Genomic DNA, 13,725 nt, shown 5'->3' on the forward strand with positions numbered 1-13,725 from the left:
AATCGGGAACGATAAAGGAAAAAGGTAGCGGCCACAAGAATTTTTAACAGAAAGGGAAATGTGAAAAATTGAGGGAGAAGAAGAACGGCTGCGAAAGTCTCTCTTGAGCAATTGGGAAACACAACATTCAAATATAAGAGTTTCCCCATTTATAGGGATATAATTACCCTAAGCGGAAAAACCAAGTGCCACCATTTTGAAAACTGAAAGGGCACGGGAAATAGTGCAATGCACAGAGAGCATGCGCTATAATAACGCATGACAAATGAATGCCATTTCGAACTGACGCAACGGTTTGGTGTAGCTTTCGAAATGTCACACTGTTATCTCTCCATAGGGTATTCCCCTATCTACCAAAATGCTCAGATTTCCCAAAACCTTCGAATCGGCAAGGTCCACCTACCGAGCTCGCCAAGGGCGACCCTGACAGACGGAGGGACTAACTGTATGGGTCGAAATCTGACCAAACAACAATCTCCGTAAATAGGGACGACAAAGTCACTTGGGCCGAAGTCGTATTCGTACAACGCTGTACAACAAGCACCATGGCCGAGGTCATGTATTCAGAATATTTGTACGTCTAATCAATTGTCACGACATTTTAGAGGGTCAGTCTATAATACAGTTAAATGACTTAGGTACTCTGGCTAATGACTGTTGTGTAAATAAGAAAACTTAGTATATATACTAGGCGAGAGAAGGTTCGGGGGGGGGGGGAATTCGGACGTATGACAAACCTTCACTAACTGGGGATAGGAGCAGGAGAACCCATCTCGAAGACGAGAGAAGGTTCAGAGCTTTGCTATTCATCTTCTGTAGTCATCATTATGGAATAAATAAAGATATACCCCGTGACCACTAATAGTGATTTCTTTTTTTCTTTATTTTTAATTATGGATTAACGATGTCGAGAATGAGTGTGAGCTCATCATATACATTAGATTTTTCCATTATCTTAATGAGTTCTTGAGCTTAATCTTACTCTAACTCTTCTTACTTATAATTCATTAATCTAGAGTTAATTATCTTTGGTTAGGATTTAAGTCTTATCCATTCTTTAAAATTCGTTTAACTAAAAGGGGCTTAACACTTTTTGGTCAAACAAAAATCAATAAAAGAGTTAATCATAATATTTCAAAATCACAAGAGAAGTTAAGGGTTGTTTGGTTGGGAAATAAGCTATCCCGAAATAATAATGATGGGATTATAATATAGAGATTAAATAGTAACATAATTATTTAGTGAATATATTTTTATTGAGCAGTGGTTGGTGCATTAGACAAAAAATATGTGTTTGGTATATACCATATAAGCTATGATAAAGTTTTATCTCCAATTTTAATCTTGAATTTTGTAAATGACTTTGCAGGAAGAATCTTGAAAAGGGTACCTTGTCATTGTAGTATTTTATTTCGAGATTAAATAATCTTGATATTATAATTCCACCTTAATGCGGGATCGAATAATCCTATAATTGTGATACAAAATTAATCCTAGAATTGCTAATCTCGAATTCGAAAATTCAATCAAATACGGGATAAAATAAACCCCCATCTAATCCCCGAATTATTATTTCTTATCCCTCCTACCAAACGATCCCTTAATGATATGAAACAAAAACCTAGAAAGTCTTTGAAATTCTCCCTACATAATAATACATGTGACAAAGTTTGAGTTGAGTGAGTGACTATACTGCCATATTCAATAGTTTGTACAAACTTACATTTATATCACCAAATTTTAAAGTATGCAGACCCTCTTGCAATATTTAGCAGTGGAGTATACACATTGAATCCGTACAGTGTTGATATACTTTTTATAATGAAATACACAGAAATTACCAACTGACAGCTTATTGATTAAATAGAAAAGTAGGCCACTAAAAAGCAGGCAATTAATCAGACAAAATTGTCAAACCTTAGACTTAAGAAATTACCAACGTGTTGAACCCAAAATGATCTACCTAAGTCAATGCAATTATTTTGACCATAACTAAAATAAACAAAAGTTGAGGGAAAAAGGGGTGCTGATAGGAATAGAGGGAGTATTTCATATTAGAAAATATGCCTGGAATGCCCTCACCTTTAAGAAGGCATATAGTCATGAACTACCCTTTTAAGGATCATACTCGAGCAGAGGCGGACCAAGTGGTGGTGGGACGTTGTGACATTCAATATAAATTTATTATTTCTCATAAGGATTAGTACGGGATTCTATACTAATATTTGATAATTTTTTGAAAACATTTGTAAGTATATATGGAATTTTTGTCGAAGTTTTCGAATACGGATAACCCCTCAGCTTATAGTGTGTGTCCGCCTTTGTAGTACCCAAGACGTGCTTCAAAGCTTCTTTTATTGATCCTTCCTCTGTCTTCCTCTAGAGTGCTCACTTCTCTAATTCTGTTCACTACATGAAAAATAAGATTGTTGACCGCAAGACTAATAACCTATACGTCATGGTTCGAGCCGTGAAAGTAGTCATTAATGTTTGTATTAGAATATGATGTTTATATCACTAGTGGCGGAGCTAGAATTTTCACTAAGGGGTATCAAAATATATAAAAGTAAGCATATCAAGAAATTAAGGGGAGTCAATACATAGTACATATACACATAATTTATTTTTTTACCTACCCACACAGTATATTTTTCCCGCTGTAAGGTGACTCCGCCACTGTATATCACACCCTTTGGGAGACAACCTTTCATATTGCATGAATACATAATTCTTTGTGCATCCTGCTGTCATATACTAATCTACTTTTGATGATTTAACATTACCTCTATTTTATACTTCAGATTGAAACTCTATTAGGATTTAGGACAAATACTTGACGATCTACTGAAAATACTAATCAAATTGCAGGAAATTTAGGGACTGGGGCAAGTTCCTGGTAGCTAGTCACATGAAAGACTACCAATATTTTATCTACATCTACCAAAATATAAAGCAAATCCCAACGTGCTCCAAAGCTTCTTTTATTCCTCCATCTTTCTTTTCTTCTCCATTTTCCAAATTTCTCACTTCTCTATAGTTCTGTTCACTGCATGAAAAAATGAGATTATTGACACCAAAACTCAACACCATCTTCATCTTTCTCTGCTGTCTTCAGTTCATATCTCAAGCCAAGCTAAACAAATTCGACAAGCAATATGGACCGTTCGACGAAACATACCATGACATATTTCAAGTAGTACCTCCTGCAGTTATCAGTAACCAGGCTCTCCAAGTAACTTCTGATTCAGTCGGCGGATATATGAGCTTATTAAACAATGCAGGAAGAATTCTCTTGAAACAACCCTTCAAATTGTGGGATAATAGTAACAAAAGGGTGGCATCTTTCAACTCTTCATTCCTTATAAACATTTACAGGATAGAAAATAAAACTGCAGCTGAAGGTTTAACTTTCTTGATTTCTCCAAATTTAGAGCTGCCAACCAACAGCCATGGACAGCATTTAGGCTTGACAAATGCTAATACTGACGGTGGATCTACCAATAAAGTTATAGCGGTCGAGCTTGATACATTCAAGCAAGAGTTTGACCCTGATGATAATCATATAGGGATTGATATTCATAGTATTATAGCCTGGCCAAGCTTCTTTTTGGCCAAAAGTTTTTTTTTTTTTTTTTGCCAAAATCACTTTTGGCCAAAAATTGAGTTGTTTGGCCAAGCTTTTGGAAGGAAAAAAAGTGCTTTTGAGAAGAAGTAGAAGCAGTTTTGGAGAAGCAGAAAAAAGTAACTTCTCTCCAAAAATATTTTTTTGAGAAACACTTTTGAGAAAAATACACTTAGAAGTAGTTTTTTAAAGCTTGGCCGAACACTAATTGCTGCTCAGAAGTATTTTTCAAACTAATTAGTCAAACACAAATTGCTCCTTCCCAAAAATACTTTTGAGAAAAGCACTTTTGAAAAAAAAAACACTTCTCAAAATAAGCTGATTTTTGCGGCTTGGCCAAACGGACTATTAGTTCTGTAAAGGTCGAATGTTTAACCAAACATGGAATTGAACTTGCTCCAATGGGTGCAAGATTTTACAATATTTGGGTACAATATGATGGTATCAAGAGAGTTCTTGATGTGTACATAGCAGAACAAGCTGAGTATACTGGCTCGACCCCACCTAGGCCAAAGAATCCAATATTAACACATGATTGATTTAAGAGATGTTGTGAATCAAGAATCATACTTTGGATTCTCTGCTTCAACAGGGAATTTTTATCAATTGAATTGTGTGTTAAGGTGGAAAAAAATCAACTTGACAGTTGAGTATTATCACAGTTGAGTATTTTCAAGAAAAAAATCAATGCTTAACAATTGGTTTAGGTGTTGGGGTTCCATTATTTGTTCTATTCTTGATTTTGTTACCAATTTTGGGGTACAACCACAAGAAAAAGGCTGCTAACTCAGAGTCAAATATACTTGGTGCACTTAAGAGTTTGCCTGGAATGCCTAGAGATTTTGAGTTTAAGGAATTGAAGAAAGCTACTAATAATTTTGATGAAAAGAATAAGCTAGGTGAAGGGGGATTTGGAGTTGTATACAAAGGATATTTAGTTGGTGAAAATTTGGAAATTGCAGTGAAGTGGTTTTCAAGGGAAAGTATCAAAGGTCAAGATGATTTCTTGGCTGAACTTACCATTATCAACCGTCTCCGGCATAAATTGCTCGGTAAGTTTTTTTTTTCTCTACTTTTATTTTGAATATAGATTCGTCCAGATGAGGCAAGTTAGGTCAGTTTTGTGTGGGTCAAAATGGTAAAAGTCAATAACTAAGTCATAATCCAAGTCATCCAATCTGACCCATCAACCGTCGCCGGCATAAACATCTTGTCAAATTGCTCGATAATTTTTTTTGATTGAGTATATATTTGTCCAGATGAGATAATTTAGGTAAGTTTGTGTGGGTCAAAATTGTAAAAGTCAATAAACGAGTCATGATCTCGAACATGTCCCATCAACCGTCTTCATCACAAGCATCTTGTCAAATTGCTCGATAACTTTTTTTCTCTACTTTTATTTTGAGTATAGATTCGTCCAGAAGAGGGAAGTTAGGTCAGTTTTGTGTGGATCAAAATGGTAATAGTCAATAAACGAGTGATGATCCAACTCGTTGAACATGACCCAACCTCTGTTTATTTCATTTTTCTTTTCAGAAAAATATAAAATATATTTTTCTTAAGCTATTAGTTTGTGTTCTTTTACATTTACATAATTCTCAATTTTCAAATTTGATGTTGTATATTTTTTAGTTTAGGTTACATTTTAACCCTTTGATTTTTTTTTTAATCGTTTTGACCCAATACTTCAAATTAACAAACAGGATGCTTCCTCTTAAAATCACCTGCATTCCAATGTCAACCATTGTGGCAGGTTTTGGTAATATAAAGATAATAGCACATCATAGCCACTGAATAGGACATTTAGCTTCAAAATATAATAAGAATTAATCAAAATAGCCGCTCACTTGACTTTTAAACTAAAAATAGCGGACGGATGAATAATATATATATGTGTTTCATGTATAATATGTGTATAATCATGTATAAGTAAATAATAGATCAGGTTATCTATTTGTGTAAAAAATCCCAAAATATGACAAGACATCATAATTGAGACCGGTCCAAATTTTTCAAAAGTAGGTCCTAAATTTCTAAATCTTAAAATCATTAGCATTGTATCAACGATTTCATTTTAAACACGAATAATGTGAAGAATCTTTAAATTATTAATGTTTTTAACTTGTTTTAGCAGTTAACCTGCTATATTTTTCAAGTTACTAATCTCAAATTTTATGGGCATTTAGTTATAGTTATCATTTAGGTGGTCTAATAATGTAAAACTCTTTAACACTGTAATGGCATGAAAGATATACTCTTGTACTCCTTCTATTTTATTTGATGTGAACCTATTTCACGACACGAAGTTTAAAAAAGAAAAATAATTGTGAAATTTGTGATCTTGCCATAATATTTGTGTGATTATAAAATCATTTTATTAAATATAAAATAAAGTGTTTAAAATTAAATTATTTTTAATACTCCATCCGTTTCATATTATATGAGATAGTTTGACTCGGTACAGAGTTTAAGAAAAAAGGAGAAGACTTTTAAAACTTGTGGTCTTAAAAGCTTAAGGGGTAAAAGGCTTGTGGGACTATGACATTTGTGGGGTTATAAAGCTTCTCATTAAGGGTGAATGGGTAAAATGAAAGAGTTTAAAGTTGAATTATTTCCAAATTTAAAAATATGTTATTTTTTATTTTGGAGCAGACTAAAAAGGAAAGTACCTCATTTAATATGAAACGGAGGGAATATAAAAATACATGGTTCTTTTTTCAACCGACTATAAAGGAAAGAATGTCAAGTAAAATTGAATTGAGGAAAGTACCAATTTCAGCCAAACCGCATCAATGGCAGTAATGTTACTATTAGCATTACATTAGAAACATTTTATTGCTAGACTTCCCAGCAAACTTTTACTTGCTTTCAAGCTAATTATTACGTAGCTTCCCCTAGTTGTAATAGGTAACCAGCCTTATTTTTAAGATTACTAACAGCTGCATATGGTTACTATTCAGGTGAACTGATAGTGTAAAAAATTACTTTTATATTTACTTTAAGCAAATTACTGTATAATTCAAGCTGATGAGAACAGCAATACAACCATTAAGCATCTTACAATCACATATTATTGTGACAGGATGGAGCCACAAGCATGGAAAGCTACTACTTGTATATGAGTACATGCCAAATGGTAGCCTAGACAAACACCTTTTCTCAGGGCCAGATAAAAAGCCACTCAGCTGGAAAGTCAGGTACAAGATTGTTTCAGGCGTCGCCTCAGCTCTGCACTATCTGCACGATGAGTTCGAGCAGAAAGTGGTCCATCGTGATCTTAAGGCAAACAACATCATGCTCGACTCCAACTTCAATGCACGCCTCGGTGATTTTGGCCTGGCACGAGCACTTGACAATGAAAAGACCTCGTATGCTGAGGCAGAGGGCGTGCTTGGCACGATGGGATACATTGCACCAGAGTGTTTTCTCACTGGAAAAGCCACTCAACATTCTGATGTATATGCATTTGGGGCAGTGTTGTTGGAATTAGTATGTGGCAAGTGACCTGGAACTAAAGTTAATGGCTTTCAACTATTTGTTGATTGGGTTTGGTACTTGCATCGCGATGGTAGAATCCTAGAAGCTGTTGACACGAGGCTCGGGGATGATTATTTAGCTGAAGAAGAAAAGAGTTTGTTATTACTTGCTTTGGCTTGTTCTCATCCAATTGCAAGTGAAAGGCCTAAAACACAGACTATAGTTCAAATTATATCAGGATCAGTACCACAACCAGAAGTTCCACCATTCAAGCCGACATTTGTATGGCCTTCTTCTATCGTGTCAATTGACGTAGACTCGAGTATTGTCGATACAATATCCATCACAACTCCTCAGATCAGTTCAGGAAACAATGTTGAGTATCAAAGTAAGTAAATCCAGCAGCATATATATACATAGGTCAATAGGCAGAGGCGGAGCCAGGATTTGAAGCTAATGAGTTTGAAATTGTATTTCTTCTAAGTTACTGTATTCTAAATTAATAATTTGTATATATTCAATGAACTTTTAAAGACAAATACAGAGTTTGGACCAAAGTAACTGGGTTCAGTCAAACCCGCGTCCGAAGCTCTAGCTCCGCCCCTGTCAACTGGAAAAAATGATTTTGCTTTCTTTTTTTGCCCTGTAATGTTTTCTTTCAACTTTTCTTTTTGTACATTTGCCCCTTCATGCGATGTTTGAGTTTTCAATTATTAAGTTTGCGTTCAACTAAGCAAACTATTGTTATCCAAAGAAAAGTTGTGGAATTAGTTTTTAAATTTTCCAACTCAATGGAATAATATACGAATTCAATAGCATAATATTTCCATCGATTCTACACCTAATATGACATGTAAGATCATCTTTGTCGAAATTTCTTTGTTTTGTATTATTGTTATTGCTATAACCATGATTTAAAAAGGTTATAAATATATGTCTATTTACCCTAAAAATGAGTAACAATAGAATTTATATGCAATTAAAAGATATGTGATTTAATTTAACATGAATGAATTATAAACAATAAATAATGGAATTAAAGGAAATCAAGGTGATCAAACCAAATTAAATGAATAAGTCTAGCTTTGCAATGAGCGTTTGAAAATCGATCCCGGTTCGGCCTTCGGAACGAGCTCGGTTACAACTTAGCAAACAAGCAGTTGAAAAACACTTTGGACAATAGCTAAAGAACAAATATTAACTTTATTGCTTTGATATGCGTGCCAACAGTGGTCCCTAAAACATAAAAGTTCTTCCCTTTATATAGTACGGGAGTTTCATAATACAAATCTAAACAAAGTAAAAATTCTTTGACTTCAAGTAAATGTTATTACGCAGTTGATACCGGGCGAGACTTGCGCCATAATATCCGATGGTGGGTGGATATTTTGATCCCCGTTTGTTCTATCTAACCGCCTTTCGCTTAGCCCCAGTTATTCACTTTGCTTGAGCTCAACGCTTGGCTGTGTCCGGTCTCGGGCGCACCATTTGTCCTCCTCGAGTACTAATCTGTGGATGCCCTTGGCACTACCCGAGGTCATATTGGTTCGCACTATCCTTTCATTTCTTTACCGAAAAATTGGGGGTAACTTTCACCCCTGATTTTACCTATACATAGATAGCCCCCTCACATTTCAGAGAGCAGATTTATAGAAACGATGAGAAGTGATTAATTGACTCGGGTTCCTTCCTCCGTATGCTACAATCGGGTCAACGAGTTAGTGAAATGTCCCATCAGTCACGTCTTTCTAACTTCGAGCACATGTCAGCCGCCGGTTGACCATCCTCGAATGAGAAACATCACGCACTAATTATCTCCCTCCTATAAAAACTTATGTTGCCGTTTTTTCACCTTCTTACTTTTCGATTTTATACCTTCTTGAGTCACCACCGAACTTTTTACTTGCTCATAATTCCTTCAAATCTTTGTATATTATTCTTCATATCTTCATCTCCAATCTTAAGATCTTCATATTTTGTCTTTGAATCTTCAAATTTGACCTTCAAATCATCATACCCATCTTCAAACCTTCATATCCGCCTTCAAACCTTCATATTCCTAGATATCGATGGCAAAAACATTGAAGTCCATCCCTCAAAATATCACTTCTTCAACTGCTACCCCGACCATTGACATCGAAGCGACCCTATCGACAACGGCCCCGAAACCTCCCCTTAAGGACTGTCGATGCCCCCTTTTTCTATGCGTGGGTCGAAATCGGGTATACGACATTGGGAGGACAATTCTATTCCCTTTCGAGAATTGGGTCTTAGAAGTTGAAGAGTCGTCACTTAATGATTATAGTGCATTAGGACAATTTTAAGAAAGGTTTGAGTTGGAAAACCAGAGTTCGGGTAAGGGCTAGAAATTATCTCGAGGGAAGGTGTTAGGCATCCCTCAAGATCCACTAGTGTGGTCCCGGCCATGCTACAATTGTGACTTTACAAGTATACAATCAAGTCTCAAATAAGGACTCGCATATAACATTGCAATTAGGTTGAAAACTTTTGAAGGCAAGTAGAGAGGGAAGAAATTTATGAAAAAGGATTTGAATAGTTTTACAAGAAGAGATGAAAGCAAATAAAGGGAAGGGGGTCCTAGGTTTATGATTAATATGGATCACTTTAATGCAATATCCAGCAATCACTCCTCAAAAGAGGGGTCGCACGTGATATTAGTGCACCGGTCATCATATCCATATTCTACCCTTCCCACCCCGTTAAGGTATTAAAGCGCGGAATGGTATCGCTACTTATTGCATGCTATTACCCACCCCAATCCTATCAGTCTCGGAGGCATTGAGACTACTAATCCTAAAGGGGAGGGAGTTGGGGCTTTTCTGAGTTAAAAAGGGTAAAAGTCTAAGGTGACAAACAAAAAAACACATAAGCAGTTAGGGGAAAATTAATAGCAGTTAAAGGCTCAAACAAACCTCCTCACTTAAAGACAGATTGTTTAGCATGTCTTGCATGTACTGATTAGGTCTGAATTAAACTTAGAAAAAAATGCATGAGGCAGACTGATTTATTACATATTTCAGATAAGAAATCCGAATCAAACCTGCCTGATGGTTGGAATTATCAAAGACTGATGCAATTATGGTTTTACCCTAAAGCTTGCCTAGGTGAAACCTATAGGCATGATATCTAACAATGCAAGAGAGAAATATACTAACTTTACAGAGGGAGACTTATTAATTGCAGGAACATGAGTTCTGCAGATGTTCAAACATTGCTATTTACCGATTTTAGACTTATAAGCGAGTTGAACGATTCTGATTTAGTTGATAGCTCCTATAGGCATGCTTTCTATGCGTTATTGATTTTTAAATGTTTATAGAAGTGCAGAAGTCCTATAGACATGGTATCTAAAATACTAATTGTTATTTAAACCTATATGCATGTTTGCCTAATGATAGATGCATATACAGAATTCAAGAAGCTCTATAGATATGTCCTCTATATGATAGGCAGAAATGTAGAAAACCTATAAGCATGGTCTCTATATGAGATGCAAAAGATATAGACATGATATCTATGTATGAAATGCAGAGACCTATAGACAGGATTTCTAGAATTCAAAGTGCAGAAGTTTATATATAGGATTTCTAGAATGCAAAGTGCAGAAGTTTATATATAGGATTTCTACATGAAAATGTAGAAGTGCAGAACCTAAAACAGAATTTCCGAAATGCAGAACTTGCCATGATTTGCAGAAATAAAGACCTAATGAGCATGATATCTACCCTTATGCATACATGAGTGACCCTCCCCTTTTTAACTAAAACCCCATAAGTTATTACAAATTATTACAGCCCAAAATGAATAAAGAAAAGTAAAATAAAGTTACATCTGAAAGCTAAAAATCCCAACCAGGGAGAGCCTGATTCAGACTTCTGTCTGAAGCATAAAGTAAACCAACTCCAAAGATCAAATTCCAAAGCCTTTCTCTGATATGGGATGTGAAAGTTCCCAAGAGCCTCAAAGAGACTCAGGGCAGCGCTTACACCCCAAATATATTGTGAAATTAGATTATAGTGCAGTGTGGAAATGCCAGCTCTCAAATGCCCAAGTTCAGAGGGAACTTAAGGTCCCAAAGCAAGGCTCAAAAGAGAGGGCAGAACTTAAAATCTAAGAGTAGGTGCAAGTGTAGGGGGAGGGGGAGTGATAAGCTGGTGGTCATGCCAAGTAACTTGAAGTACTGGCACACCCCTGACCAACTTGTCATTTCACGTTGAGGAGTTAGGGCTTATTGAAAGCCAGGCTCATGCCTGGGCGGCCATTTAAGAGGCTACCAGACCATGAGCCTTAACTCAGCATACATAAGGAGTAAGGGTAGGGGATTCATAATAGAAACAGTAATCAAAGGAAAAGTGGGCAAAGGACATGATCAGCAATAAAACATACTGACACCCTTTACTTGGGGTTAAAACTCAGTTCATGGACAACAACTCATGTTGCCATGCCCTGAATCCCCATTTACAAACACATAGAGGGTAAAGGTATAGGGATCAAGCATTTGCAAGAAAGTAAAGCAAACAACAACATATGAACATGTCAAACTTTGCAGGTAATAGGCATAGATGTAAAGGTTCTAAGTAAACACATTAGGATGATTGCTAGGAACTAAATCAAGACATACCAGGAAAAAAGAAAGAGCAAAGCAAAGACAAAGTAGTAGCAGTATATTAGCCTTGACTTTCAGCCGGCTAATAATAAGCTGGAGCAGAGAACAGCAGTAGAGAAAAGAGCAAGAGGGATTGCAGGTTTTGAGAGTAGTAGTGTGTGTAAGAGTATGCAATTTGAAGTGTTGAAAAAGTATTGAATTGTCAGTGTCTTAAAAATGCGGAAGGGTAGTCCCTTTTATAGTGCAGAGAAACAAGTAAGAAAGGTAAGAAAATAACTTGCAGTCAATCACATAGAATTTTCCTTCAGTTAAGGGATTTGATTTCAAATGGGTAGAAGGTAATTAAGGAAGAAATTTTGGTTAAAAACTTTTCAAAGTAGCACAAAAGGGGTAAATAGAGAAAGGCTATTTAAGGACAGGGTCTTAACGGTACATGGTTGTAACATTTAAGGAAAGAAAATCAATTAACAGCCAAGAAATCAGAAGTCGAAGATTTTGTATGAATGAACCAAGTCAGAAAGAGGGGAAATATTTCAACTAAAGGAAAATTAGCAAACAATCAATTAAACCTTTTTAACAGGAATTCTTAATCAATCACTAGCTTGAAAACCCTTTTGAAGAAAGATTCATCACATATAAAAGCATACAGACACGGGAAAGAAAGATTGTCGTGTTCTTGTGAAATCAGTAGAAAGAATCTAGTGTAGGAGAATTTAAAAGTACAGAATTGTATGAAAACAAAGGGGTCCTAACTCAGTTCAAAGACTCAAAAATTAGTCTGAAAGAGTCAAAAGTTCTCAAATAGAACCCTAGTTCAACCGCATGATCAAACCTCGGCAGAACCCCCAAATTCTAGGATTTCCACCTCGAGTCAAATACATAGATGAGAAGGCAAGTAGTCGAAGCAGGCTCAAAGATTTTTTTCAGAAACTCATGAGAAAACAAGCAATAATAGTAGAAAGTTCAAAGCAAACAGAGTGAAGAAACTAATTTGAAGTATAATGAGAGTAGAAGAAACAATAGAGGAAATCATGCTTAAGCAGGTCTTTTCAGAAGTAATTTAAAACAAGGTAAAGTAGAAGAGAAAACAGTAAGCACTTAAGAACATGGTAGGAGGGTACAGTAGGCAAAGCATATCAGAATATAGCAGAACATATTGAAAAAGCATGTGAGACCATAACACAGTAGAAGAAAGGACGGAAACATAAGAACACAGTAGGAAAACATGCGCGATAAAAGGGAAACATAAGAACACAGTAAAAGAACATGCGTGGTAAAAAGAAAACCTAAGAACATAGTAGAGACAACTACACACAAAGAAAAGGAAAAGAAAAGTCAGAGAAATATTTTAAGCATTTTCAGAAAACCCTAAATCAATTTTTGAAAGAAAAGTTGGGGAAATCGTTTGAACTCTCAAGTAGAACGTAGATACACAATTGATCTAAAAGAAAATCGGAGAAAACCTCGGAGGGTTAGGGTTTTAGAAGAACCCTAGAAAAAGCTTTGAAAAGGTCACCGATCTGAGTCGGAGAGGTCAGAACTAGGCTCAAAACACCATGATATGCTGGAGCAAGGCTGACGATGACTCTGGAACCTTGAATCGGCAGAGATTTGGGTGCAAACCTTCGAAGTCTAGCCTCGATTCCTCAGGTATCAGGCGTGTAAGAGCAAAAGGAGGTGCGTATAAGGTTTCCATGGCCTGAGAAGCCATGGATTCCGATGGGTTTTGAGGTGAGGAGATGGGAGGCTGCTAGGGTTAGAGGAAGGTTCGAGAGAGTTTGAGAGATGAGAGTATCCAAAGGCAGATATCAGAATGAAATGGGGGGATTAGGGTAGGGTTAGGTGAATTAAAATGGTAAGGGAGGATCATGGCCGTTGATCAAAATGATCAACGGCCTGGATTAAAAGGAAGGCCGGGCGGGTTAGTGAATGGGTTAAGGGGGTCGGGTTAAAATGAAATTGGGCCGGTCCAATTGGGTGTTAAGATTGGATTAACTTG

At 36.2% G+C, this 13,725-nt stretch overlaps 1 pseudogene; it reads left to right on the forward strand.

The window, feature by feature from the left end:
* Positions 1-2,936: 2,936 nt before the first annotated feature.
* Positions 2,937-7,675, forward strand: LOC107817818 (putative L-type lectin-domain containing receptor kinase S.5; annotated as a pseudogene).
* Positions 7,676-13,725: the final 6,050 nt, after the last annotated feature.

This window comes from Nicotiana tabacum, chromosome 21 (genome assembly GCF_000715075.1).
Source record: "Nicotiana tabacum cultivar K326 chromosome 21, ASM71507v2, whole genome shotgun sequence".
Lineage (NCBI taxonomy): Eukaryota > Viridiplantae > Streptophyta > Magnoliopsida > Solanales > Solanaceae > Nicotiana > Nicotiana tabacum.